At 38.6% G+C, this 26,728-nt stretch overlaps 1 long non-coding RNA gene across 1 annotated transcript in view; it reads right to left on the reverse strand.

The window, feature by feature from the left end:
• LOC138736967 (uncharacterized) overlaps nucleotides 1–26,728 on the reverse strand; it is a 56,823-nt gene that overhangs the window by 22,725 nt on the left and 7,370 nt on the right. Inside the window, exon 2 of the long non-coding RNA XR_011340699.1 lies at nucleotides 4,944–5,004. This is a non-coding gene — a long non-coding RNA (uncharacterized lncRNA). The remainder of the gene's footprint in view (nucleotides 1–4,943; nucleotides 5,005–26,728) is intronic.

The following is a 26,728-nucleotide window of genomic DNA, read 5'->3' on the forward strand; positions in this document are numbered from 1 at the left end:
AAAGCCCCTTCACTATTGCTGTTGGCTGAGGGTAGGAACAGGTGAGAAGGTGTGTGTGTGTGTTTTAAAAGGGCACCTATATGGAAGAAGATGGGTTCCCTTGGTTCGCAGTCCCAAGAAAGGTAGGACTGACTCAATGATTAAACCCTGGTTCTGTATGAAAGTTTCACCTCATAGAACATAATAACATAATCAATAGTAGCAGGAGTCGATTCTTTAGCTTCTCATACTCTGTTGGCTATTCATTAAGATCATGGCTAATCTTTTATCCTAAGTCAGCTTTCTGCCACCAATACCATGTTACTTAATTCCCATAATATCCAAAAATCTATCAACCTCTGCCTTGAATATTTTCAGAAAATCCCAGTGATATACTGACCTGTCTCCTGTACCCATGTAGTAAATTTATGATTTGCATACAAGACCATCAAAAAAAAATCCTGTTTCTTTTTCTTTAAAACAAAGTGGATTGTTTCAAACTTTCCACATTATATTTCAGATGAATGCCCTCATTCATTTATTTAACATTACCATATTAACCCAAAACCTTTCTGCATCCCCTTCAGAGCCCAACTACTTCTCTGGACTATGTCATAGGCAACAAAAAAAAATGTGGTCTAGCCCTCTCATCCAAATCATTGATATTGATTATGCACAGTAGGGTCTGCAACCCCCATTCCTGTGATATCCCATGAGTCACAACCTCTCAACCAAGAAACATAGACAGCCGATACTGGAACCTCAAGTAAACAATGAATTGCTGGGAGGAACTCAACATGGTGTTACAAGATCAAACCAGCAACCACAAAGAAGGCATATCACACAGGGGTAAAAGATGAACAATTACTTTATTAACAAAAATTCACCTTCAAACTTTAATTCAAAATCCCCCCCTTTATAACAATATAGTAACCCTCTGGTTACTATGCAAATTTCTATAACAGTGTAAAACTAATAAATTCCCCAGCCTAAATGTAACATATGTAATTAAAGTAAGTTATATTTCCAACCAGCCCACAGAAAAACAGACACAAAACACACAAGACTCACAAAACTTCGATCCCAACCAAAGCAAAGATCATAAACAAAATTCAGTTTGTTTGGTAAATTGAAGCCAAAAGATCTTTGTGAGAGAGAGAGAGAGAGAGAGAGAGAGAGAGAGAGAGCACAAAATTCAAAGTTGTCTTGTGTTGCTTGCAGAGAGGAACAACGGGCTTGGTCCAGATCCTTCTGGCTGCCTTCGGAATGTTCATCCTTTTTGAAATCCCAACATTCAAAACTGTCTTCCAGACAATGACTCCTGCTCTGGGCCTTCTTCCACTTCACAGCACCCCCAGTGGTGGTTTATCATCCAAGACCAGAAATTTTTAGATCATTTTCTGCACATGCCCAGTCCATCTCCCACTCTCTCAGCAGTCCACCTTCACCTTGGGTCTTCAAGGCAAACTGTCACTTTTTAACATAAAACCACACAGCACATAGGTCAATACACAACACAGAACTCTGCAACAATGGAGACTCTATAAAGGGTTCAGACCCAAAATGTTGACTCACCATTTCTACCCATAAATGCTGAATTCCTCCAGTGATTCTTTGTTTACTTTTCATTTCTACACTTGGTTATCTGTTTGTAATCAGTCTTCACTCCATACCAGCTTACTATCCCAAATCAGTTTGCTTTAATTTTGTTTCAGTTGTGTGGAACACTGCTTGAAGATCTAAATATTCCATATCAACAGGACTGTCATGATCTATTTTGTCAATTTGTCAAAAACGTTGGCATTTTTTAACATGATTTCCAATTGTAAAGACCTATTCAAATCATATCATCTCTTCAATAATATATTCTAGCATTTTCCCTACTTACTGATGTCTCCTCACACAACAAATTCATCATCCTATGAATCAATCAGGTAAACCTTTGCACCACTCTCTGTCACAAGTAGTTCCTTGTTTTGTCATGGTATGTGGTTCCCAGGGCGGCACGGTTAGCGTAGCAGTTAATGGAATGCTGTTAGAGATTAGCTACCAGCGTTCGAATCCGACACAATCTGTAAGGAGTTTGTATCTTCTCCCTGTGTCTGTTTGGCTTTCTTCCCACCGTTGAAATTGTACTGGGGGTGTGGCTCAGACTCGTGGGCCAAAAGGTTCCATGCTGTTTGTCTAAATTTAAAATTTAAAAATCTTGCATAATGATGTCACATCAAGCTTTGAACAACATTTGGCATCTCTGGCCATACCTAGCAACTCTCATGCTTATCTGGAATTCTCAGAATTGAGCTACTGATGTTTGAGGAAACATTTTCCTTTAGCAATTGTTAAAAAATATTCCATTATATAGTCCATAAGGACATTGCACTACGAAGTTTAGCTCAGTCTTTCTTATATTTCAGCCACTGAAAACAACATCTTCCAATTTATTATAAACTAGTGCCACTGAACAGAGAAGGCACTGAATTATTTCTAACACATTTTATCTGCAAGTTCCAAAAAGACTGAAGGTTAGTTCTCACAAGCAAGGAGAGTATACATAAAAAAGAGAACAGATGGAAAAAAAATAATTAGAATAAGATAAAGCCGATGGACATCTGTACAAAGTTGTTTTTGATGCTCAATGAATATATTTTGAAAAAAATAGGAGAAAGCTCGCTTGAAAATAGAAATATTAGTTTGGAAAATTAAAAGTTAGCCAAATCACCCACAGAATGATTGACAAGATCTAACCATTAATGATTTATAGCATCCCAGCAGGGATGAACTAATTTGCATCACAGTAATATTTTTCATGTTTTTCTTGTAAAATAACATCAGTCTCTGCGACAAATTTGCATTCAAACATAGTGATGACCTGGAAAGGTTGGTGGAAGTAGAGTTTTGATAAGCACCAGAAAAAGGAATATTTGAAGGGTCATTAAAAAAAAAACAGATGGCTCTTCCAAAGAACCCCATAAATAATGGGCCAAATAGCTCACTTCCAAGCTATGTTCTAGATCATAGAACATAGAAATCTACAGCACAGAACAAGCCCTTCAGCCCACAGTGTTGTCCTAACCTAATGACCTTCTCTAAAAACTGCCTAGAATTTCCCTTCTGCATAACCTGCCATTTTTCTCAGTTTCATGTACCTATCTAATAGTCTCTTAAAAGATTCTCATGTACACATTCCATGTGAAAAACATTCTGCGTGAAAAACATAACCTCTTACTTCTCCCTATATTTAATCCCAAGCACTTTCAAAATAGGTCCCTCATGTTAGCATTTCAGCCCTGGGAAAAAGCTCCTGGCCATCCACACAATCAATGCCTCTCATCATCTTATATTAACTCTATCAGGTCATCTTTCATCTTCTTGCTCCAAGAAGGAAATACTATTCTTATAAAGTAGACTCTCCAATCTAGGCAGCATCCTTGTCAATCTCCTCCGTACCCTCTCTATTAGCATCCACATTCTTCCTGCAGTGAGGTGAGTAGAACTGAACACAATATTCCAAGTGAGGTCTATGGTTGTATATAATTGAAACATTACCTCAAAGCTCCTGGATACAATCCCACAGACACCAAACACCTTAAAAACACTATCAACCTGTGCAGCAGCTTGGAGTGTCCTATGGGGATGGACCCCAAGATCTCTCAGTTCATCCACACTTCTCAGATTACTCCCTGATTTCAAGATAATTTGAAGACTAATGTTTATGTCTTAAAATTAATCAGACGACAGTTTTATTGTGTGTACAGATGAAGTTATGCTGTGAAGCATTTTAACTGTGAGGTTCATTTCAAACTTTATGCATGTTAAACAGACTCCCAAACAACTTACGATTGTCTGCAACTTGACAAGTTATTTGATTTAAAAGAAAAAAAAAGACAATCTCATGACATACTTGTGGTTTGTTTGGTTTTTGTATTTCAAAACACAGAGTGCACAGAGAAGCTCAATAATATGTCATCAGCTAAAATAGTCCACAATGACTCTATGGATATTGAAAACACTTATTGAGATTTCACAATTTCAAAGTCAATATCAGGCTAAACTAATTTTCATGGAAGATTCATAAATGAATGTTGGTTTGCTCTTTAAAGCAATTTAGAGAATTTAAAAAATCAAGTAATGATCCTGCATGTATGATGTATTTTTATTTGGCTTCTGCAATTTCAGGGTGTAAATGAGCATTTTATGTGTCCCTAATAAAAGTACTTTAGAGTCACTAGGAGTTAATTTATTATATTCAGGATCTGATTTTTAAACTTTCATTGAAATGATTATGCAGCAGAGAATAAAAATACACAAATTCATTCATAATGAACTTTGTTTATGGGAGATGTAATCTCACTTTGAGTTGAAATCTATCAAAGCTTTGTCTTTCTCTATGACAGTAGAGCATTACAGCAATCATCGAACTGTATTCCAAAATATTGGTGCAGGAATTGGTTAAATTGTCTATTGATTGCTTCAGCAAACAATATCAAAGATGCAATTCCACATTGATTACAATTCCATTAGTCTTTTGAGGGACCAAAAATCTCTGCTTTGATATTTTCCAATGATTAATCACCCATAGAGTTCTGGGATGGAAGATTCAAAATATTTATAATTTTTTTGAGTGAAAACTTTCTCCTCATCTTGATTATAAATAGCTGATCCCAACTTTTAGACCTTGAAAGTAGTTTCTTCTCAACATTTATTGTCAACCCTCTAACCATGGTATATATTTTAATTAGATTTCTCTAATTTACAGAGAATATGGACCCATGTTATTTAATCTCTTCATGCAACAGAGCTGTCGACCTAAGACACAATCCAGTTTGCTATGGATGCACGCTGTAAGATTGATACATAACTCTTAAGCTTGAGAACTGCCTACCTAAACCTTTAAACCTTTCCACATTCAAGCATTCCTTCTTTAATCAAACTTATCCCTTACTTTGCTTGGTGTTTTTTTTTACCTTCTCTGCTCTTTTGAAGCATCTTGGTCCATTTTCCAATGTTAGATATAGGTTGATGTGTCTAAAGACATAAACATGAGATATATAGGAAGCCACTTATAATTTGCTGTTCCATCTTAGCATCCTATCAGACAATAGACAGTAGAGAGGAATAATAATAAAGAAAGGAAAAGTCAAATGGAGGAAATAAATTGCAAAGAGAGAAAACAAAATCAAAAGCTGGGATGAGTAAGGAAAATAACCTAGGGATCAAAAGATAAATAAGTATTGGGATAGTGGAGAATTCAAATTTTATACATCATACATATGGGCTGTATTTTGTGGTCGATGGTGAATAACTTGTGCTGGTCCATTTGCAAGTTTGCATCCCCGTCAAGCAAAACCACTTACAAGCATCCCTGGATCGGCACAATGACAAATAACAATAGAACCAACCAGAATGAAGATCCAGAATTCCAGATGTGGGACTTAGAAGTGTCAGAAAATTTAATTCAAGTCCAATCAAACAACACAATGAATATGAAAGGGGTTAAGACAGAGGAAGTGAAAAGAGTCCTGACTGAAAGAAAAAGAGTCCTGTTTCGTAGAAGTGGGGGATTTAAGTCTTAATACTATGTAAAAAACTTACAGGAAATTTAAAGAAAATAGCATGAAAATGGTAGTATTAAAGAAAGCTATAACTTTGCACTGGTGAAGGATCATCTAACTGAGGGGCCAAAGATAGAATCTATTCACTTAAAGATAGGGAAGAAGAAAGGATCTTTACATTACTTAATTCACCAAAAAAAGTACTCAGGAGTTTATTGAACAAATCCACTGAGGAATTCCAGAAGCAAGAGAAAACTGACAAGGAAATGAAATGTAATGAGAGATTTCAATGGCCCTAATGCAGACTGGACATGTTGCTGTAGCAAGGCAAAAAGGGAAATATTTTTTTTGAAATCAGGTGTTTGAGGATGAGACCAGCATTGGATCTAATTTTAGGTGAATGAAGCAGTTTTAATGGGAACATATATTAATCATTATTGTTTTAATATGTTCTGATTTAGAACAAAGATCAAAGCAGTATATAAATAAATAACTGGAGGAAAGATAACTCCATGAAAGAGGCACATTACCACAACCATTAACAACTTTTACAGGAGCACCATTGAAAGCATCCTATGTGGATGCGTCAGAGCGTGGTACGGGAACTGCTCCACCCAAGTTGGGAAGAAATTGCAGAAGGTAGTGGATGCAGGTCAGAACATCACACAGACCTCCCTCCCTTCCATCAACTCCATCTACATTTCCTGCTGCCTCGGAAGTGCAGCCAACATCCTGTAGAACCCGTTCCACTTGAGCCACACTCTCACTTCCTGTTGAGTAGAAGGCTCATGTTTATTAATATTCATTCTATTCAATTTAAAATTATATTTTTTCAACAAGCACCCGTTCAGCTGCAGCAAGTAAGAATTTTGGTGCCTATGTACATTGTACAATGTATATGACATCCAGCACATTCTACCCTGCAGCCATCTGGCTCCTGAATGACCCTTCCGACGGTGATCTCATTTTATGTTTGCTACTGTATTTACCAACTGATCTTTCACTGTGACACTACACCCTGTAATTGTGCTCTTGCTGTTTTATTTTGTACTGCTGTATGCACGTTAGAGCTGGCACAAAAGCAAACCCTTCTCACTCTATAAGAAAATGTGACAATAAGCTTAAAGTTGAAACTTGAAAATAGAAAATGTTTGAAAACAAATCTGAGCCAAGTGTCCTGTAATCAAAACAAAAATCACAGAGGAAGTAATCGAATGACCTTCTGAAATGATGATTTGGGATACAAAGTGGGCAAATTTTCTTAAGTGGAAAGGAATGCATCAAAAGCTAAATTTTCCTAGGTAATCAAGGACATGATGGTAAAAAAAGACTTTATTTGTGTAATACCTATCTAATTTCTGCACAGCATATCAACCAGGCAAATCAAAAGAATCAATAGAGAATCAATGAGTAGCTTGTCTCATGCATAGAGCAAATGAGAGACTGCCGAATCAGTAGAAGACTAGATTTGTGCAGATCATGTGGCCAGGGCTGGATTAAACAAGTGCGGGGCCTGTCGCACATGCTGTAATGGCCCCCCTCCCTGGCCTTAAATTAAAAAAAAACTCAAATATTAAAACATCTAGCAGTTTAAAAGAGAGAACAAATAGGACACAAAATGCCAGGGGAAGCTAAATTCAGAGGAGAGAGATGAACTCAAAGCGATAAAACATTGCGAATGCAGCCAGTAGCCTTGCGCATTTTATGAATGGATACAAAGTTATGTGGGGTGTTGGTGACTTGAGGACATAGGTCCTTCAGGCCCGGCTTTCTTGCCACTTGGAGAAAGTTTGCTGTGGTCTAGTCTAAGCACGGGATGGCAGCGTAACAAACGGTGTGCTATTGTCTTTTTTTCGGATTGATGGAGTGAGGGGGTGCGCGTGCGCTTTAAGTCCGTCAGGCAGCAGGCAGATAAATTGTTTTCCCTTAGGGGGGGAGAGAGAGAGAGAGAGAGAGAGAGAGAGAGAGATAATTAGAATGTAACTCATCCAATTAAATTCCTTTTTTTTTGCAAGTTTTGATTTGTGTGGAATCTCAATTATTTTTATTTTGAGTCAACATTGATAAACATTTTTACTCACCCAACCTTGCCAACCTCATTTATTACCTCTTCAAAACAGTTGAACTTATTCTTAACAAAATGATGCTAGCTTTCTCAGATAACTTTAATTGAACTGTATATTCAGTGATTACATCATTGATGAAAGGTTATAATAATTTTTGTTACCACCCCTTTAAGCTTTCATACTTCCCACCCATCCCCCAACCCAAACAGCCATTATATAATATAACACTGATAGTATTACTTACACTTTCATAGAAATATATTTTAATATACCCTACACCATCACATTCATCCGCTGATAACATGAAAGTGGAGCATTGTGGTACCTCGTAGCTTCTGCGCAAATTATTTAACCAGTAAGCAGCATTGTCAATATGACTTGTCACATGTGATTTTGATGGATTGACATAAAAATGGAGAGGAGTAACATTTGAATCAGCAATGATTTTCCAGGGAAGGGGGTTTGAAGGATGATTTTACGTCCATACACAGGCTAGTCTATACAAGCAGCCTCTTCATCGCCTTCTTAATAGCTCAGCAAATCGATTAGTTCATGGGGCAATAACAAATATCACTGAGCCGATCACTCTTACACCCCTCGAGCCAATACATCTCGTGATGGTTCCTTCAGGATTATTCTGCTGCTTGTTTGCAAATGACGGTTTGAGCTTGAGAGAAATGAGCAAAATTCCAACACACAACCGAGAGTGTCCCCGCGAATCCTACAACACTTCATCATCGCCTCACTGATGTAAGCATAAGACTTCAATAGGTACTTCTCTGGAAGAAAATAGTATTGCTGTGAGAATGAAGGATAGGTTTCAGGAGAATTATACAGTCTCCACCACCTCCCCCGGGCAATGTACTCCAGGCACCCACTACATTCTGAGTAAAAGGTTTACCTGTGACATCTTCCCTAAACATTCCTCCACATCTTAACCAGATGTCCTTTGGTGTATGCTATGGTCACTCCAGGCAAAAGGTGTAGGTTTTGCACTCTATCTAAGCCTTTCAAATCTTAAATACCTCTATTAGGTCATCTCTCATAGTCACTCCAAAGAGAAAAGCTCCAGCTCTGTCAACCTTGCATCAGAAGACATGTTCTCCAATCCAGGCAACACCCTGGTAAATCTCCTCTGCATCTACATTCTTCCTGTAATAAGGTGACCAAAACTGAACACAATGCTCCAAGTCTAACCAGACTTTTATGGAGCTGCAATGCAAATAGGAACATAGGAAGTAGGAACAGGAGTAGGCCAAAAATTGCCCATCGAGCCTGCTCCGCCATTCAATACGATCATGGCTGATCTAATTTATGACCTAACTCCACCTACCTGCCTTCTCCCCATATCCCCTAATTCCTCTATCATGTAAAAATTTATCTAACTGAATTTTAAATATGTTTAATGAGGCAGCCTCAACCACTTCCCTGGTTAGAGAATTCCAAACATTCACTATTCTCTGGGAAAAACTATTTTTCCTCATCTCTGTCCGAAATCTACTCCCTCGAATCTTGAGACTGTGTCCTCTCGTTTTAGTTTCCCCGGCCAGCTCAAAAAACCTTCCTACATCTATCCTATCCATACCCTTCATAATCCTATATGTTTCTATAAGATCTCCTCTCATTCTTCTGAACTCGAGTGAATACAATCCTAGACGATTTAATCTTTCATCATAAGTCAACCCCTTCATCCCAGGGATCAACCTAGTAAACCTCCTCTGGACCGTCTCCAAAGCCAGTATATCCTTCCTCAAATATGGAGACCAGAACTGGACACAGTACTCCAGGTGCGGTCTCACCAGTACCTTATACAGTTGCAACATTACCTCCCTACTCCTGAATTCAATTCCTCTAGCGATGAAGGCCAACATTCCATTTGCCTTCTTAATAACTTGCTGCATCTGCAACCTAACTTTTTGCGATTCATGCACAAGCACTCCCAAGTCCCTCTCCACAACAGCATGCTGTAGTTTTTCACCTTTTAAATAATATTCAGCTCTTTTATTTTTCTTGCCAAAGTGGATAACCTCACACTTACTAACATTGTATTCCATCTGCCAGACGTTTGCCCACTCATCCAGCTTAACTATATCCCTCTGCAGACTCTCCACATCCTCATTACAATTTGCTCTTCCACTCAATTTGGTGTCATCCGCAAACTTGGCTACACCACATTTTGTCCCCTCCTCCAAGTCATCAATGTAAATGATGAACAGTTGTGGGCCTAACACTGACTCCTGCGGCACCCCACTTACCACTCTCTGCCAACCTGAAAAACTCCCACTTTCCCGACTCTCTGCCTCCTGTCAGACAACCAATTTTCAATCCAGGCCAATATACTTCCCCGGACTCCACTTTCCTGTAACTTACTGATAAGTCTCTTGTGCGGCAATATAAATGAGCTAAGTGAACATTTGAGAAAGTGGAACAATGAAAAATGTAAGCTAAGGCAGGTTGGTTGGAAAATTCAATATTTTTGAAAACTGGCGAATGTTGAATTTCTGTGTATAAGTTCACGTGGCACAGAATTTAACAGCTGTAGTGATTAGGCAAGCCAATAGTCAGTCATCTTTAATTTTATTTTTCCCCTGATACCAAAAAAAAGTTCTATTGTAGAAAACTCCTGGAAAAAGTCAACAGGAGAGAAACAAAATAAACATTTCAGGTCATGAAGAGTTTTTGCGACACATGCTCAGGAGCTAGTTATTTTATTCTGATGGGATCGCTAACATTTAATTCACCCAAAGGATTGCTTCAGATCCAGACTTCTACTGCTTATGCAGTCCCAATTTTCCTCTACGCAGGAGATATGCATGGGACAATTAGGCTATTCTTCACACACATCGATTGATTGATTCTTTTGATTTGCTTGTGGTTGTGCACTGCAGAAATAAGATGGCTATTACACAGTAGGCTTTGTGATACTTTAAATATCTCTGAAATGAGAAAATCACATTTATGTGAACAGCATGCCATGTGATATAGAAATTCTGATCGATGCTTTCTTTCAGATAAAATGTTTGAACTTCATGCAGACTGGAACTATCTGACAAACGTCAGAACCTGAATGAAATTTCAAGAGACAGAATAAAAAACAAGAACATTAGCAAAAAAATGTTGCCACTGCTTTTGTAGAATTTTATTAATGTAAAATTCATCCAGTTTCTCCTTTACTGTGTACCAGAAGAGATATTTTCACATGCTAAGCATACTGCATATCCACAGCAATCAAGCTAAAAGGATAAAAAAAATCAAAATACAAAATAGACAGAGGGATCAATTGACCACTTAGATTTCAGTTTATGTAGTGATGTTATGCCAATCCTACTTTAAATTTCAACATGAATTAATTTAAGGTTGTTTGTTTTTAGCTTTAAAACACATTGTCTACAATGAGATCAAAATCCCTTTAAAGTCAGGTGTACAATTTGAACATCTGTTGTGATTAAAACACCACTTCATGTTACAGTTAATTATGATAATTAGTGGATGCGGATTGCAGATGAAGGGCAGACCTTGCTGCTTTAACTGGCATTGCTTGTTTGGGCAGTTGCCAACAGTGACTCTAACATTTTTCAATTCCCATTAAACTCAATGGAAAAGGCACAAATGAATCATGAAAGTTGTTGATCTAATAGTTGATATTGGATTACCTGATCAGAGAGAAGATATAGCTTTGTCATGGAATATTAATAATCTGGCATCTTATTGTACATTTCAGGGTCAGAATTTTTAGAGCTCTGAATAATATAAACATCTTCCATTTATTGTCAGGGTATTTATTTTATAATATGAATATGAATTTGAAATTTGTTTAAGAAACGTTCATATTTTAGCATTCTTTTTGACTTGTAATTGGTGTAACTCTATTCAAGAATCTATTCAGAGGTATCTAACATTTACTGTACTCGCAACACTTTCATAACATAATTTTGACCAAATCTCCTCCTGAATTTGCATGTTTAAATCTTTCTCCCATCACATTTTTGATGTATTTAATTTTTTTTTGTAATTTTATATATATATATATACATATTAGTAATACATTTCTTAACAACAAATGTATCTGTTATTATATCTTCAAATTGACTTTGTTTAGGGAGTCTCAAATCTATTCACAGTCTATTTTTCAAATACATTTTTAATTGATAATATGCAAAAATTGTATGATTTTTGTATATTATATTTATCTTTTAATTGATCAAAAGTTAAGAAAAAAGATCCTAAAAAACAGTCATTTATTCTCTGTAAACCTTTACTACACCAATTATCAAATAAAGAATTATTCAAAGTAAAATGAAAAAGTTGATTTTGTTTTAACAACATTTTTGGTCATTGATAATTTTAAATTCCTCTCTCAATATGAATTCTATTTAATATTTTTAGTATATGTTTCAATACGGAAAAATCTTTAGTTCCTTTAAACAACTTGCTATTCCATTTATACAAAATTAACTCCGGAAAAGTTTCACCAATTTTATTCATTTTTATTTGAATCCAAGCTGGTTTTTCATCCCATTGATAACAAGAGGACAAAAACCTCAATTGAGCTGCTTTAAAATAATTCTTAAAATTTTGTAGTCTTAGTCCACCTGATCAAATTTCCACATTTAATTTTTCTAAATCAATTCTTGACATCTTACCTCTCCAAAGAAATTCACTTATTATTTTATTCAAATTTCAAAAGAAAAATTCTGGTACTTGAATGGATAATGGTGAAATAAATATTGTATTCTTGGAAAAATATTCATTTTAATACTTGTCCTTTTAACATTGTCGATAAATCTTTCCATCTTTTCAAATCCTCTTTCAGTTTTTTAACAATGGCAAATAATTTAGCTTAAACTAATTACTTATATTTCTACTAATTTTAATTCCTAAATATTTATTTGCTTCTTTTTGCCATTTAAAGTTTGTCAATCTTTTACATTGAGAGTAATCCATATCCACATAGGCATTATTTCACTTTTATCAATGTTAACTTTGTAACTGAATACTAACCCATATTCTTTTAATCTCTCATTCAACTTACTTAAAGATATTTCTGCTCTCGTTAAATATACTATAACAACATAATCGACAGACATCTTCTACAAACCCAGAAACTCCCACAATGACCTTGACTACACCTCTTCATACCCTGGCTTTGTTAGGATTCCATTCCCTTCTCTTAATTCCTCCGACTCTGCCACATCTGCTCCCAGTATGAGGATTTCTATGCCAAATTATTGAAGATGTCCTCCTTCTTCAAACAACATGGCTTTCCCTCTACCACCACAACTCGGCCTTCACCTGCATGTCCTCCATTATTCATACATGTGCCCTGGCCTCTTCTTCCCCCACATGCAACAAGGACAGGATTCTGTATCCAACATACCCTCATCCTCCATTTCCATCCCCTATTATGTGATCCCATCACTGCATTTCATTGTGTTTTAACTTTCAAAATCAGGACTGCGAGACTGAGAAATAATTTCTTCCTGTAGGCAGTAAGATTAACGAATAGCATTCTGTCACATTTGGTCACATAAATGAAACTGAGTAAATTATTCCAGAATTTTTATGCATATTTATTTTATATTATAATTTTATGTATATATGTGATTATTATGTGTTGAATGTTATGTGTGTATATATGTGCATTGTGGTCCGGATAAATGCCATTTCGTCTGGTTGAAAATGTACGGCAGATGAGAATAAACTTGAAATTATAATGTGGAGAATCAAGCAAGAGAAAGCTATTTCCATGATGCCATATATTGACATGTTTGAAAAATTCCTAAAATTGCCAGATAAATATTTCCTCATGTATCACATTAAGATGTGCTAATATTAAAGAAGTGCACTAGTAATTTTCAATTCAAATCTTAAACTATTTTGCAAAACCAACTTTTTATATAATAAATTTTGAAAATCATTTGTTATCAAAAGATAATGAGGATCAAATGAAGAAAAATATTGTGTGCAAACTTGCCCTGTATACTTGTTTTATTATTCATGAGAAGACTTGCGAAAGGATGTCTCTGGTAAAGTACGACAGAGTCTATTGAAATATTTTATGCAAATAACATTGATCGTAGGAACATTTTGTTGCATCCAAAAATGATTGAAGATCATCGAAGATTGTGGAATTGAGCAACTTCCAAAAAGGAGAAGAAAAGTGAAGGGAGCATCAGTCCAACTCAGTAACAGTTATTTTTGTGGAAGCTGATTAAGTATCCAATCCTGATGGAAAAGTAATTATTGTAAAATCAATAACTTTAATTAGTCTGAGGCACATAGGCACCCAATGAAAGCATATAGCTTCATTTTAAGACTGTCACTTAATTGCTTTTGATTTGTAGCTCCTTAACTGATAGGATTTCTGCAACACAAAGCCCCTGACAAATGTTTTACTACGTTCATCATGGGAGGTCACACTATAAAGTTATGAATTACTTTGCTATATCTTAGAGGACACATTTACAATTATTGTATTCATTATCAACAGACGAAAGAAAGAATTCTACTTTCTCAGTGCAACATCGCAAATAAACTTTGCCTCTGTCTTTATGCATTTAATTTCCTCTTGAAAATCTAAAGGAAAGAAAAAAAAACCAGCTGTGGTGAATTATAGTATGGTTGCAAATAAACATGGTTATTTATTTGTAGATAAAAAGTGCTCTTTGAATATTGGCTTCTGAAAATGACAGCAGAATATAACAAGGGTATTTTTGTATGAATAATGTTTCCTAGAAATTCATCTCATAAATGAGAGTGATTTCAATGGAACAAATTTAGGAAATGGAGTAGAGTGCATAATTGCAAATGAATTTCAAAACCAAAGTGTGCAAAAATGTATGTTACCCTCAACAGATCCAACCAGTCCCCCTACACCACCACTATTCTTCAGCTAGCAGAACTTGTCCTCACCCTTATGCAGGTACCCACGTCTACGCCTTTCACATCCCACTTTCTCCAAGTCAGAGGTCGCCATGGGCGCCCACAGGGGCCCCAGATATTCCTGTCAATTTTTTGGATTTGTGGAGCAATCCATGCTACAAGCCAATACGGCATGGCTCCTCAACTCTTCCTCCACTTCAATGATGTGGACTTTAACCCTTTTGCTGTCAAGTTCCACCCAGACCTTAAATTCACTTGGTCGATCTCTATCAAAATTCCTCCATTTCTTGATCTCTCTGTCTCCATTTTTGGAGACAAACTCTCGACAGATATTTTCTACAAACCCACCAACACTCACAGCTACCTTGACTACAATTCTTCACACCTGCCCTCTGTAAGGATTCCATTCCTTTCTTGCAATTCTTCTGTCACTGTTGTATCTGCTGCCCGGGATGAAATCTTCCATGTAAGATCATACGAGATGTCCTCCTTCTTCAAAAAAACGTAGCTTCCATTTGGCTAGCATCAACTCCACTCTGACCCACATATCATTCAATATCCGCACATCAGCCCTGGGCAGCTCCGCTCCCACACACATCAAGGACAGAATTCATTCCTGTTCTCATCTACTACCCTATCAGCCTCCGCATCCAACATATCATCCTCCATCATTTCCACCACCTATTATGTGATCTCACACCAGACACATCTTCCCTTCTCCACCCCTCTCCACCTTCAGCAAGGTCCAGTCCCTCCATGGCTTCCATGTCCATTCCTCTCTTCCCACCTATCACCTTCTTGGTACCTATCCCTATGATTTCAGGAATTGTACACTTGCACCCAACTTCTCTCCTCACAATCATTTGGGGCCCCAAACAGTTGTTCCAAATGAAGTAACTCTTCACTTGTGAATCTACATTCTTCCGTTGTGGTCTGCTCTACACCAGAGAGACTGGGCGCAGACTGGGAGATCACTATGCTGTGCACCTCAGCTCTGTCTGCCACAATAGCATGGATCTCCTAGTTATCACCCATTTCAATTCCCCATTCCATTCCCTTGCTGACATGTCTGCCCATGGTCTCATGCACTGCCAGACTGAGACTACTTGCAAAATGGAAGAACACCACCTCATATTCGATTTGTGTATATTCCCACTGGATGGCATTGACAATAACTTCTCTGGTTTCCTTGATCCTCCCTGCCCCCCACACACAACTCTCCCACTGTCTCTCTCCTTTCCCTATTCCTATTTCTTCTTTTGGTGCGCTGTCATACAGAAAACAGACACAAGACTTAAAGACTGATAAACAGGCTTTATTCACTTAAAGTCCCTGCTGCAGTTAGCTGTAGTTAGCTGTGCTGGCTCCATGTGATTGACCTCGAGGGGCCGGATGTGGCTTATATCCCGCTGGATGGTAGTCAACCGGGTGGGGCTCGGTCCATTCAGGTTGGCTGATTGACAGCCAGCCAGGTGTTGACTTGTCCTCCAGTGTTCTTCCTGCAGGTACACAGGTCGATCCCTACAGTAGGATGGTGGTGCATCACCACACACCTTTCCTTTGGCTCTATCTCTCTCTTCTTTTCAGTTTCCTTCCCTCCAACTCGGCATTCACAGAACCACCCCTCCTCCAATCAATTCTCACCTTTCCTCTCCTTTTCTCCTACCCATGATCAATTATCACCTTTTGCTTGTTGGACTTGCTCCTCCCCTTGTCCTCTTTTCCCTTCTCTCCAACCTTTTAAATCAGGTGCCTCCCTACTTTTTGCTCATACATTGAAGAAGGGCTCAGGCCTGAAATTTTGCTAACATATCTTTACCTCCTATGGATGCGGAACTTGCTGAATTCCTCTAGCATTTTTGTGTCTTTACTCTTCTCCTTTCTTTGGCTTGGCTTCGCGGACAAAGATTTTTGGAGGGGTATGTCCACGCCTGCTGCAGGCTCGTTGGTGACTGACAAGTCCGATGCGGGACTACAATTTTTACTACAATTACAGTACCTGCAGACTATTATGCTATGTTTCACTCCAAAAATGAATCCGATATTATATATTTCCAGATTTCTCTGAAAATTTGAATCCAGCTTCAAAGAGAAATAATATCTAAATGCATGAGAATCTTATAAATTAAAGAAGCATCAGCACATAAGGTTATCTTTACTGTCCAAAATTAAAACAGTAATTTTGCCAATGTAGGGCTGCGACAACACAGAAACACACCACTGAACTTGATGGGGGTTTCAAATGAACTATTTATTTGAATTTCACGTGCGCCCCTTTAAGGGCAACAGGAGTTCCCATCCCGCTCAGCGGTGACATCATCACGTTGCCCAGGGTGCAAGCTGTGGCCTAAGCCACGAGGCAAGAGCAAGCCCCGACTGCACCATCTTCTGCAGCTGCCCTGCCAGCATGGCGGGACAAGCGTGGCCAGTTTGCTCAGAGAAATGTGCGCTGCCGCACCACATATAATAACAACTAGGGAAACTGTAAATGCATGTATCTATCTATCTATCTATCAATCTATCTATCTATCTATCTATCTATCTATCTATCTATCTATCTGTCTAATCTATCTAATCTATCTAATCTATCTATCTATCCATCTACCTACCTACATTTACTCTATCTATACCCCTCATAATTTTAAATATCTCTATCAAATCTCCCCTCATTCTTCTACACCCCAGGGAATAACATCCTAATTTTTTTAACCTAGTTATTCCCAGAATGGGTGCTGCTGCCCCCATGTGGAAAGTGGAAAGATCCAAGGGGGCGGTGAGGGAAAAGGGGGTGTTCTAAACATTCAGTATTTTTATTATTCAGTTTGCTGCAAAGTTTAATGAAGAAGCCAGGGCAGTAATTTTCTGGCCAGACTTGGGGTGGCAGTCATGAGTAAAATAAATAGCAACAAGGTGTTCTTATGAGAGCTGGTCTTAGTGGCCACCATGTTGTACTGGCGTCACTATACCCCCTCCACCCTCCCTGGAATGCAACAATCATCCCCTTTTCAGTGCCACCACCACCCTCTCTCAGTGCTGTCACCACCCCCCCCTCAGCACCGCCACTACTCCCCTCACTCAGCACAGCCACTAACACCCCCACCCCGCTCAATGCCACTATTAACCCCTGCCCACCCTGCTCAGCACCGCCAACAACCCCCCTCAACCCAGCTCAGCCCTACCACTACCCCCTCCCTCCCAGTGTCATTTTATGGGGGGGGGGGCGGTCGCAGGATGCGGCCTGGAGGCCAAGGGGGCGGCTGCCCGAAAAAGTTTGGGAACCACTGGTTTAACCTTTCCCTGCAACTCAGTTCCTTAAATCTGGGCAACATCCTAGTAAATCTTCCCGACACTCTTTCTATCTTATTGATATCTTTCCTGTAGTTGGGTGACCAAAACTGCACACAGTCCTCCAAATTTGGCCTCACCAATGTCTCACACAACTTTACCATATCATTGAAGAAGAGTCTGCTTGTTGATGACAGCTGGCAATGTAGGTTTGTTTAGGAGACAAACATGGTGGAGAACTCAGCAGTTATGAAGCATAGAAAGGAAGTAAAATAGTGGCTGTGCTCCACAGGAAAGGCTCAAGCTGAAACCATTGACTACATTTTAGTTGCTTTGGATGGTGCATGACCTGCTGATATTTTCCAGCACTTTTGTTGACTGCTCAAGACCCTAGCATCTGCAGATTTTCTTTTTTTACCTCATGTAAGTTTGTGCAAAACTCTGAACTGGATGTAGAAAACTGTAGGAGGTGCAGAAGTGCTTTAAATTACATTCACAGAATGCAAGTCATTTTCACCTACCATTTCCCAAATTCCTCAATCATGACCAACTTCTTCCTCAATCATAATATAAGCTGCTCATTAATTTTCCAGAATTCAACTTTATTTTGCAGCATGCAGTATGTTTAATTGCTTCATTTGGTGCAGGGAAAAAACAGAGCTGGCCTTGCTTCTAAGCTTTTTATCACCTTTGGAGTCTATAGTTGCCATTTTGCAACATGATGCCAATGGAAGTCAAAGAAGCCATTATGGGGCTGAAAAAACCCCACAATAAAACATTAATAGATGTTGCCCAAACCTTTGGATTACCAAAATCTAAAATTTGGATCATCATCAAGAAGAAAGAGCGCACAGGTGAGCTCAAACCACTGCCGATGACAGAAGAATTCTCTTTATAATGAAGAAAAATCCTCAAACGGCTGTCTGTAAGATCAGAATCACTCTTCAGGAGGCAGGCGTGGATGTGTCAATGGCTACTGTTTGCAGAAGACTTCATGAACAGAAATACAGAGGCTAGGATACAAGATGCAATCCACTAGTTGGCCACAGAAACAGAATAGCCAGATTGCATTTTGCCAAGAAGTATTTAAAAGAGTCTGCAGAAATCTGGAAAAAGGGTCCTGTGGACAGATGAAACCAAGATTAAACTGTATCAGAGTGACTGAAAGAGCAAAGTGTGAAGGCCCAATATCCATAGCATACAATCTCCTCTGTGAAACATGGTGGTGGGGTGTGATGGGCTGGGCATATATGGCTGCCACAAATACTGGCGCACTTATCTTCATTGATGATATAACTGCTGATGGAAGTAGCAAAATGAATTCTGAGATGCATGGATACATCTTATCTGATAAAGTATGAGCAAATGGCTTTAAACTCACCATGCTAAAGCAAGACAATGATGCCAAACATACTGCTAAAGCATCAAAGGAGTTTTTCAAAGCTAAAGAGTGAAAAATTCTTAAATGGCCAAGTCAGTCACCTGATCTAAATTCAATTGAGCAAGCCTACCATATGCTGAAGAAAAAGTTTAAGGTGACATGCTTCCAAAACAAGCAGGATCTTAAGATGCCTGCAGTAGAGGCCCGACAGAGCATCATCAGGTGAGATATGCAGCACCTGGTGATGTCTATAGGGATATGCAACAAAATACTAAACATATCCAATTAACACCTTTCTGTTGGTCTGGACACCTTCCCCAGCCTGAGATTTCCAGTTTTTTTTCCCCTCATTCTGCTTATTCATTGTCTTTGTCTCCGATGGATGCTGAAAGACTGACTGTCCCTCCAGAATTTCAGTGTTTTTTGTTATGAGGCCAAAGGACCCCAAAACCCAGCAGCAATAGACATTCACCAAGACAAGTAGTTACTTAAACAAAAGTTGTTTTTAATTATCTTTAAACATGAAAACAGAATCAAACTTTAACTTATCTCTATACTTAACTAACCCAAATTAACCCCCTTCTAATTCTAAGCACACATATACATAATGTGTGTGTAAATTCAATCTCACTTCTCCTTCTTCCAAGTTCACTGGATGCAGGCAATTCTTTTACTGTGTACAGAATTTAACATGTATAAAGTTCACCAGGCTTTGGTGCTCAAAAGGTAAATGTTTACTGCTCAGGAAGGTTCTTGTAGGGTTTGCAGAGAGAAATTTGTTGTTCCAGGATTTCCACAACTGAGGTACCACCATTAGTCACCTCACTGTCTTGCTGGTGAAACTTGCCCTATCAGGGTTCTCCAGAAAGTAACCTCTTTCTTTCAGGCTAGCACAGAGTTCTGTTCTGTTCTGCTTATTCCAAGAGAAACGTCAGTCAGATAGCACTTCCAGCCATCCACTGCTCTGGAACTTTCTGTTTCATCAAGCTTCCTGGCTTTCACTGTTTCATTGCTTTGAGTGTCATGAGCTGAGAGAGCTTGTTGAACTTGTCTTCACTCTCTCTCTCTTTCCAACTACCAACTGCCACTCTCTCTCTCACTTGCAAAAAACCCCACCTTCTTCAGCAAAACACAGGAGTTCTCCTCTCTTGGTCAAGCTGTTGTCTTAGGTAAACAATACCCAGGAGTGGCCCTTCTGTGAGCATTTTGAAGAAAGGTCAGAAGCCTTGTAGTTATCCAACCATCCAGCCTGTCTCCAATTCCAAACAATGGTCTATTCATTTCATAACATCATTTCAATTAGCACCTACTTGTAAAATGTGCATAAAAGTCTCCAAAGTTTCTGCAATGTTCCTGAATATGAATTCTTCAGTCTTTCAAATAAGATCTGTTTTAAAATGTGTGTATGTATGTAACCCATTGTAATCTTACCAAATTCCTCCCAATATTTATCCATTACAGCTTTTACTTCAAAGTACTAAGCATGCTGACTTTAATATACATACCTTTACTATGTCCCAAATATTATAATGCACTTACATGAGGGGACTATATAAAAAGTGTTGTAATTTCAAACTAAAATCTACATAAAATACCTTGAATAAAATCTAGAATGTGCACTTTAATCACATGTGAATTGTTTAATTACAAATTTACAACTGCGGAGCACAGGGGCAAATAAAGGAAAAAAAAGTGTCTGTCCCAAACATTATGAAGACCACTCTACTAGTAGACTCAAAATATGACAGGAAATCACAAAAATAGGTTATATCTAAAAGAGCAGTATGTGTTGGAAAATGTTAAGGTGATATTCATGATCAGTAGCCCAAGATCCATAAAATACACCCAAAACTGTTCAAGAAGCAAAATCTTCATGTCCAGTGTAATCTGATGTAAATAGAGTCTCAGGAGGCTCATAAATTATCACTCTTCTTGTGGTTCAACTTGGGTTTTATGAGGAGGTGTTCTTCCCATGAATCTTCCTGAGAAGACTGAAGTGGTCAAGGCTACTGGCCACCATTATGTCAGCATTCTGTAGGAGACAGACCATCCTGGCCGGCTGCATCACAGTATGGTACAGTTGCTGCAGAGAAATGGATCAGAAGTGAATCCACAGGACCATAGGAGAGCAGAGAGAGCATCAATGGAGTCTCCCTCCCCCTCATCAATTTGATCTACTGGGATTGTTGTCTGAAGAGGGCGGGCAAAATCATTGAAGACCCCTTCCACCTTTCACACAACATCTTTCAGCTGATCATGTGGGAAAGAGATACAGAAGTATCAGAGCCCGTACCACCAGGATGAAGAACAACTTCTCCCAAGGGCAGTGAGACTGCTGAATGACCAAAGGAACTGCTCACACTAACCATTCAAGATTCTCTTATTCATTAAGCAATATTTATTTATTTATTTATTGGTATAGATTAATACTTGTCCTGCATATATATTGTTTGTCTGTTGTGTGTTAGTGTGCTTTGCACCGAGGACTGGAGAACACTGTTTCATCAGCTTGTACAATCAGATGACAATTAACTCCACTTAATTTGATCTTCCACAGGAGCCTGCTGCAATCATTTAAATAGGAATCGTTCTGAAAATAAGTTAGTCTCTAATAATTTAAGGGATATTTTTGGATAAAAAGTGAATACAAGATGTGTGTGATTGAGGTCAATTGATTAGTTACACTTAAGGAGTGCAATGCGTTCCTGGCCCACTCACATCTACTACCCACTGGAATAGTTAGTATGGCAATGAAATTAAGGACAAAACAATTTAGATTAGTTCTTGGATTAATTAGTCCTTGCAGGATATTTGGAAAGCGGAAGGTGAACAGCCAGTTGCTGCATTGAATTTAGGTGGCAACAATATAAGTAAATAAACAGGATGAGGAGTTAGGAGCTAAATTATAAAGTCAGACCTCAAAGATAGTAATCTTAGAATTGCCTACCAATGCCACATACCAGTGAGAGTAGAAATAGTAGGATGGTTAGGATAAATATATGGCTGGAGCAGTGCTGTCAAAGGAAGGGATTGAGATTCCTGGAATTCTCACAAAGCCATTGGCTTCATATAACCATATAACAATTTACAGTACAGAAACGGGCCATATCGGCCCTTCTCGTCCGCACTAATTTACGTGAAACTCCACTAGTTCCACCTATCCACTCCCATGCCCATAACCCTCCAACCCCCTATCATCCATGTACTCATCTAGCCTCCTCTTAAATGACAGAATTGACCCTGCCGCAACTACTTCTTCCGGTAGATCATTCCACTCAGCCACCAGTCTCTGAGTGAAGAAGCATCCTCTTATATTACTCCTAAAGTTTTTCCCCCTAACCCTTAACTTATGACCCCTTCTATCAATCTCCCCTACCCTCACGGGAAAGAGCCTATTCACATCTACTCTATCTATTCCCTTCATAATTTTAAATACCTCTATCAAATCCCCTCTCAGCCATCTACATTCCAATGAATAAAGTCCCAATCTACTCATTCTTTCTCCGTATTCAAGATACTGCAATCCATGCAACATTTTTGTAAACCTTCTTTGCACCCTCTCTATCTTATTTTTATCTTTCCTATAATTTGGAAACCAGAACTTCACATAATATTCCAAATTTGGCCTCACCAAAGCTTTAAACAGTCACAACATTATCTCCCAGCTCCTATATTCTATGCTATGATTTATAAAGGCCAGCATACCAAAAGCCTTCTTCACCACCCTACATCTAAATGGGAATCTACCATTAAGGAACACTGAACCATTATTCCAAGATCTCTCTGTTCCTCCGCATTCCTCAATGCCCTCCCCTTCACTGCATACGTCCTATTTTGGTTATTTTTCCTAAATGAACCACCTCACACTTATCTACATTAAGCTCCATCTGCCACCTTTCAGCCCACTTTTTCAAACAGTCCAAATCCTTCTGTATTCCATGAAAACCCTCTTCACTATCCACAACTCCCTATATTTTTGTATCATCTGCATATTTACTCACCCTTTTTTCAACCCTGTCATCCAAATCATTAATATAAATGATAAACAACAAAGGACCCAATGCCGATCCCTGAGGAACACCGCTTGTCACCAACCTCCATCCTGACAGACAACTGTCCACCATGACTCCCTGGTGCCTATCTTCCAGCCACCTCTGAACCCATCTGACTATCTCTATATTAATCACAAGAGATCAAACCTTCTTCACTGACCTTCCATGTGGAACCTTGTCAAAAGCCTTACTAAAATGCAAATAGACCACATCAACTGTTCTACCTTCATCAATCTTTCTGGTCACCTCTTCAAAAAATTCAACAAGATTTGTCAAGCATGACTTTCCCCTCCCCATGTTGGGTGCTCCTGATCAATCCCTGCCTATCCAAATATTTATATATATTATCCCTAAGAATTCCTTCCATTAGTTTCCCCACCACCGATGTCAAAATTACTGGCCAACAGTGGCTTGGCCTATACCTTGTGCCCTTTTTAAACAGTGGAACCACATTTGCAACCCGCCAATCCTGCAGCACCACACCCTCCTCCAGTGACCATTGAAAAAATCACTGTCAGAGCCTCCGCTATTTCCTCTTAAGGTCCTGGGAAAAATCCCATCAGGATCAGGAGACTTATCTACCTTTATACACCCCAGAAATTCTAAAATCCCCTCTTTACTAATCCCTATCTTTTCCATAACTAACCCTTTTGCCTCACTTATCTCACACAATTCAATATCTCTTTCCTTCATGAACACTGATGAAAAGAATGTATTCAATATCTCCCCCATCTCATATGGTTCCTCACACATTCCTCTGCTCTGATTTTCCAGTGGACCTATTCTATCCTTAACTTTCCTTTTATTATTCAAATATTTGTAAAAACCCTTCGGATTTGCCTTCATGCTATTTGCTATAGCCCCCTCATACCTTCTTTTTGCCTTTCTAATTTCCCTCTTAAAATTTTTCCTACAATCTATGTATCGTTCATACATCTCATCAATCCTGATTGGTGGCCTCTTGTATTTAACGTAGGCCTCCCTCTTATCCCGAACCATCTTCCTAATCTGTCTAGAAAACCATGGCACCCTTGAACATTTTGCCTTGCCTTTTGTCCTGACAGGAACATAAAGATTTTGCACTCTCAAAATCTCACCTTTAAACGCTCCCCAATTCTCCTCAATGTCCTTTCCAGAAAAAAAAAAGATGATCCCAAACTACTCCCTGCAAATCCCTTCTCATCTCCTCAAATCTGGCTTTCCCTCACTCAAAGACCTTCATCTTCAGACCAGACCTATCCCTTTCCATAATTAAGCTGAAACTAAGTCCTATGATCACTGGATCCGAAATGCTCCCCAACACGCACCTCCATCACCTGCCCTATTTCATTCCCCAACAACAGATCTAATACTGCTCCCTCTCTAGTGGGTACCTCAAATATTGATGCAAAAAGTTATCATGCACACATTTTACAAATTTTAAACCATTCAGCCCACTCACTCACTGACTTCATCTCCCAATCTATGTTAGGAAAATTAAAATCCCCAACTAACACCACCCTGTGCTTACTGCACATCTCAGCTATTTCCCTACACATTTGCTCTTCTTGTTCCGTCTCCCCATTTGGTGGTCTATAATACACCCCTATAATCGTAACCTCACATCTCTTATTTTTTAATTCCACCTACACCGCCTCCCTTGATGAGCCTTCCAATCTATCATGCCTCATTACCGCTGTAATATCTTCTTTGACAAGTAATGCCACACAACCCCAATTCTATCACACCTAAACAGTGAAATCAACAGGAAAGAAAAATGAACACATTCATAAAATTTGTCTTCCCACACAAAGTTGTCACCCTTTTCCAAGAACTTTATGTTGTTATGCCACCCAATTCTAAGCCAATCTCAATGAAGATCTGTGTCAAGCAAAATCATGTCATCACTCCAACATTTTTATTGAACTCTTTTGCCATTGTCATTCACTGAACCATGTTTGTACAACCAGGAGATGGCAGCACTGATTTGAATTGATAGCAATTCACTTGTTCCAAAGTGCTGCTTATCAGTTATGATACGCTGGTGGTTGCTCTCAATGCGATTATTAATAACTTGGGACCTGAACTGTCATCTCCCAATCATGTCTGCAGATATATTTAGTGCAACCTTTGCCAGCCACAGAATACTCATTCTTAAATTTTACTGGAATACACGATATTGTCCACTTTCACTGAACATACAGCATTGTTTGATGGAACATTTCCTTGAAATATAATGGCGAGCAGGGTTCAGTTACAGATGCCAGCACATCCATCATGGGAACAGAAACTATTGCAGACATCAGCCCTTTCCAAAGCTTAGAGATAAACCAAGGGTGAAGCATCAGCAAGTGTAAACAATTCACTTCTGGCACAGAATGGGTTACCACACAAAGACTGTAGAGGGAGTTTCCTGCAGGGAAACCCACCAGTAGCACTGATGGTTGTCGTGGGAAATGAAGATGACTCACATCAATTCCCATAAAAGTTTGTGAGAAATTTGGAGCAGCAGAGTAAATAAAATTCAAAAGAAATTATGGAAAAAAAAACTGTCAGAAGTGGTCCTAGGATTGTCAACAAATCTTTTTTGATTAACCTTCCTGCCTTAATTCTGTGTGTAGCTCAGTATCTATTAATTATTGCTTTTAATATTTGGGGTTGAAAGTATAAGCAGATTTGTTACCAATTGAAACTATATTATCATCGTTTCAATATTTTGACATTAGAACTTAAATAAACTGACTAAAAATCTTAGTGGCTGTCTGGTGGAACATAAATCTGTCTTACAATCGCTCTCTCTCATTACCTTTAAACAAGTTCTGACGTAATGGAAGCCCAAATCAGCTCCACATTCTTCCTGAAGTCTTAGCCACCTATTCCTCTGACTGCTAATGTTTTTTGAAAAATAAATGTTATAATAAATGTTGAATAAATAATTGTTATTTGTACTGTTAATTTTAATGCAAGAAAACACAAGGAAATAAGGAGGGCTAAAGAAAGACATGAGGTGGGTCAGATAAGGCAAAGAGATAGCAAGGGACAAAATTTATCTGATTGAATCCAAGAGTGGTCATCTATGCATGGTGCCAAAAGAGATGGTGGAGATTTAAAATTTTTTTTTGCTGTGTTGGAGGGGGGATGGACACAGAGTCTAGAGAAGTGAGGCAAAAACAAAAGTGAGGTCATGAATGCTAAACAGATGAGAGAGAAGGAGGTGCTTGAGACAAATAAAGATGGATAAATCCCTGGCGTTTGACAAAATAGCCCCTCAACCTTGAGGGAGGCTCATGCAGAAATTGTAGTGGCCCAAGTAGAGGCATTTAAAACATTCTCAGCAACAGTTGAGGTGCCAGAGGATTGGAGGCTCCAAGAATAATCCAGATAATTATAGGCAAATGAACCTGACATTGGAAGGTATCTGAAGAGACTAGATGTATAACAACCTGGATAGACTGTGGATGATTAGGGATAGTTAACATGGTTTTGTGCATGGTCTAACCAATCTCATAGAGCTTTTTGAGGAGGTTATCAGAAAGTTGAAAGTAGATATTA

This window comes from Narcine bancroftii, chromosome 1 (genome assembly GCF_036971445.1).
Source record: "Narcine bancroftii isolate sNarBan1 chromosome 1, sNarBan1.hap1, whole genome shotgun sequence".
Lineage (NCBI taxonomy): Eukaryota > Metazoa > Chordata > Chondrichthyes > Torpediniformes > Narcinidae > Narcine > Narcine bancroftii.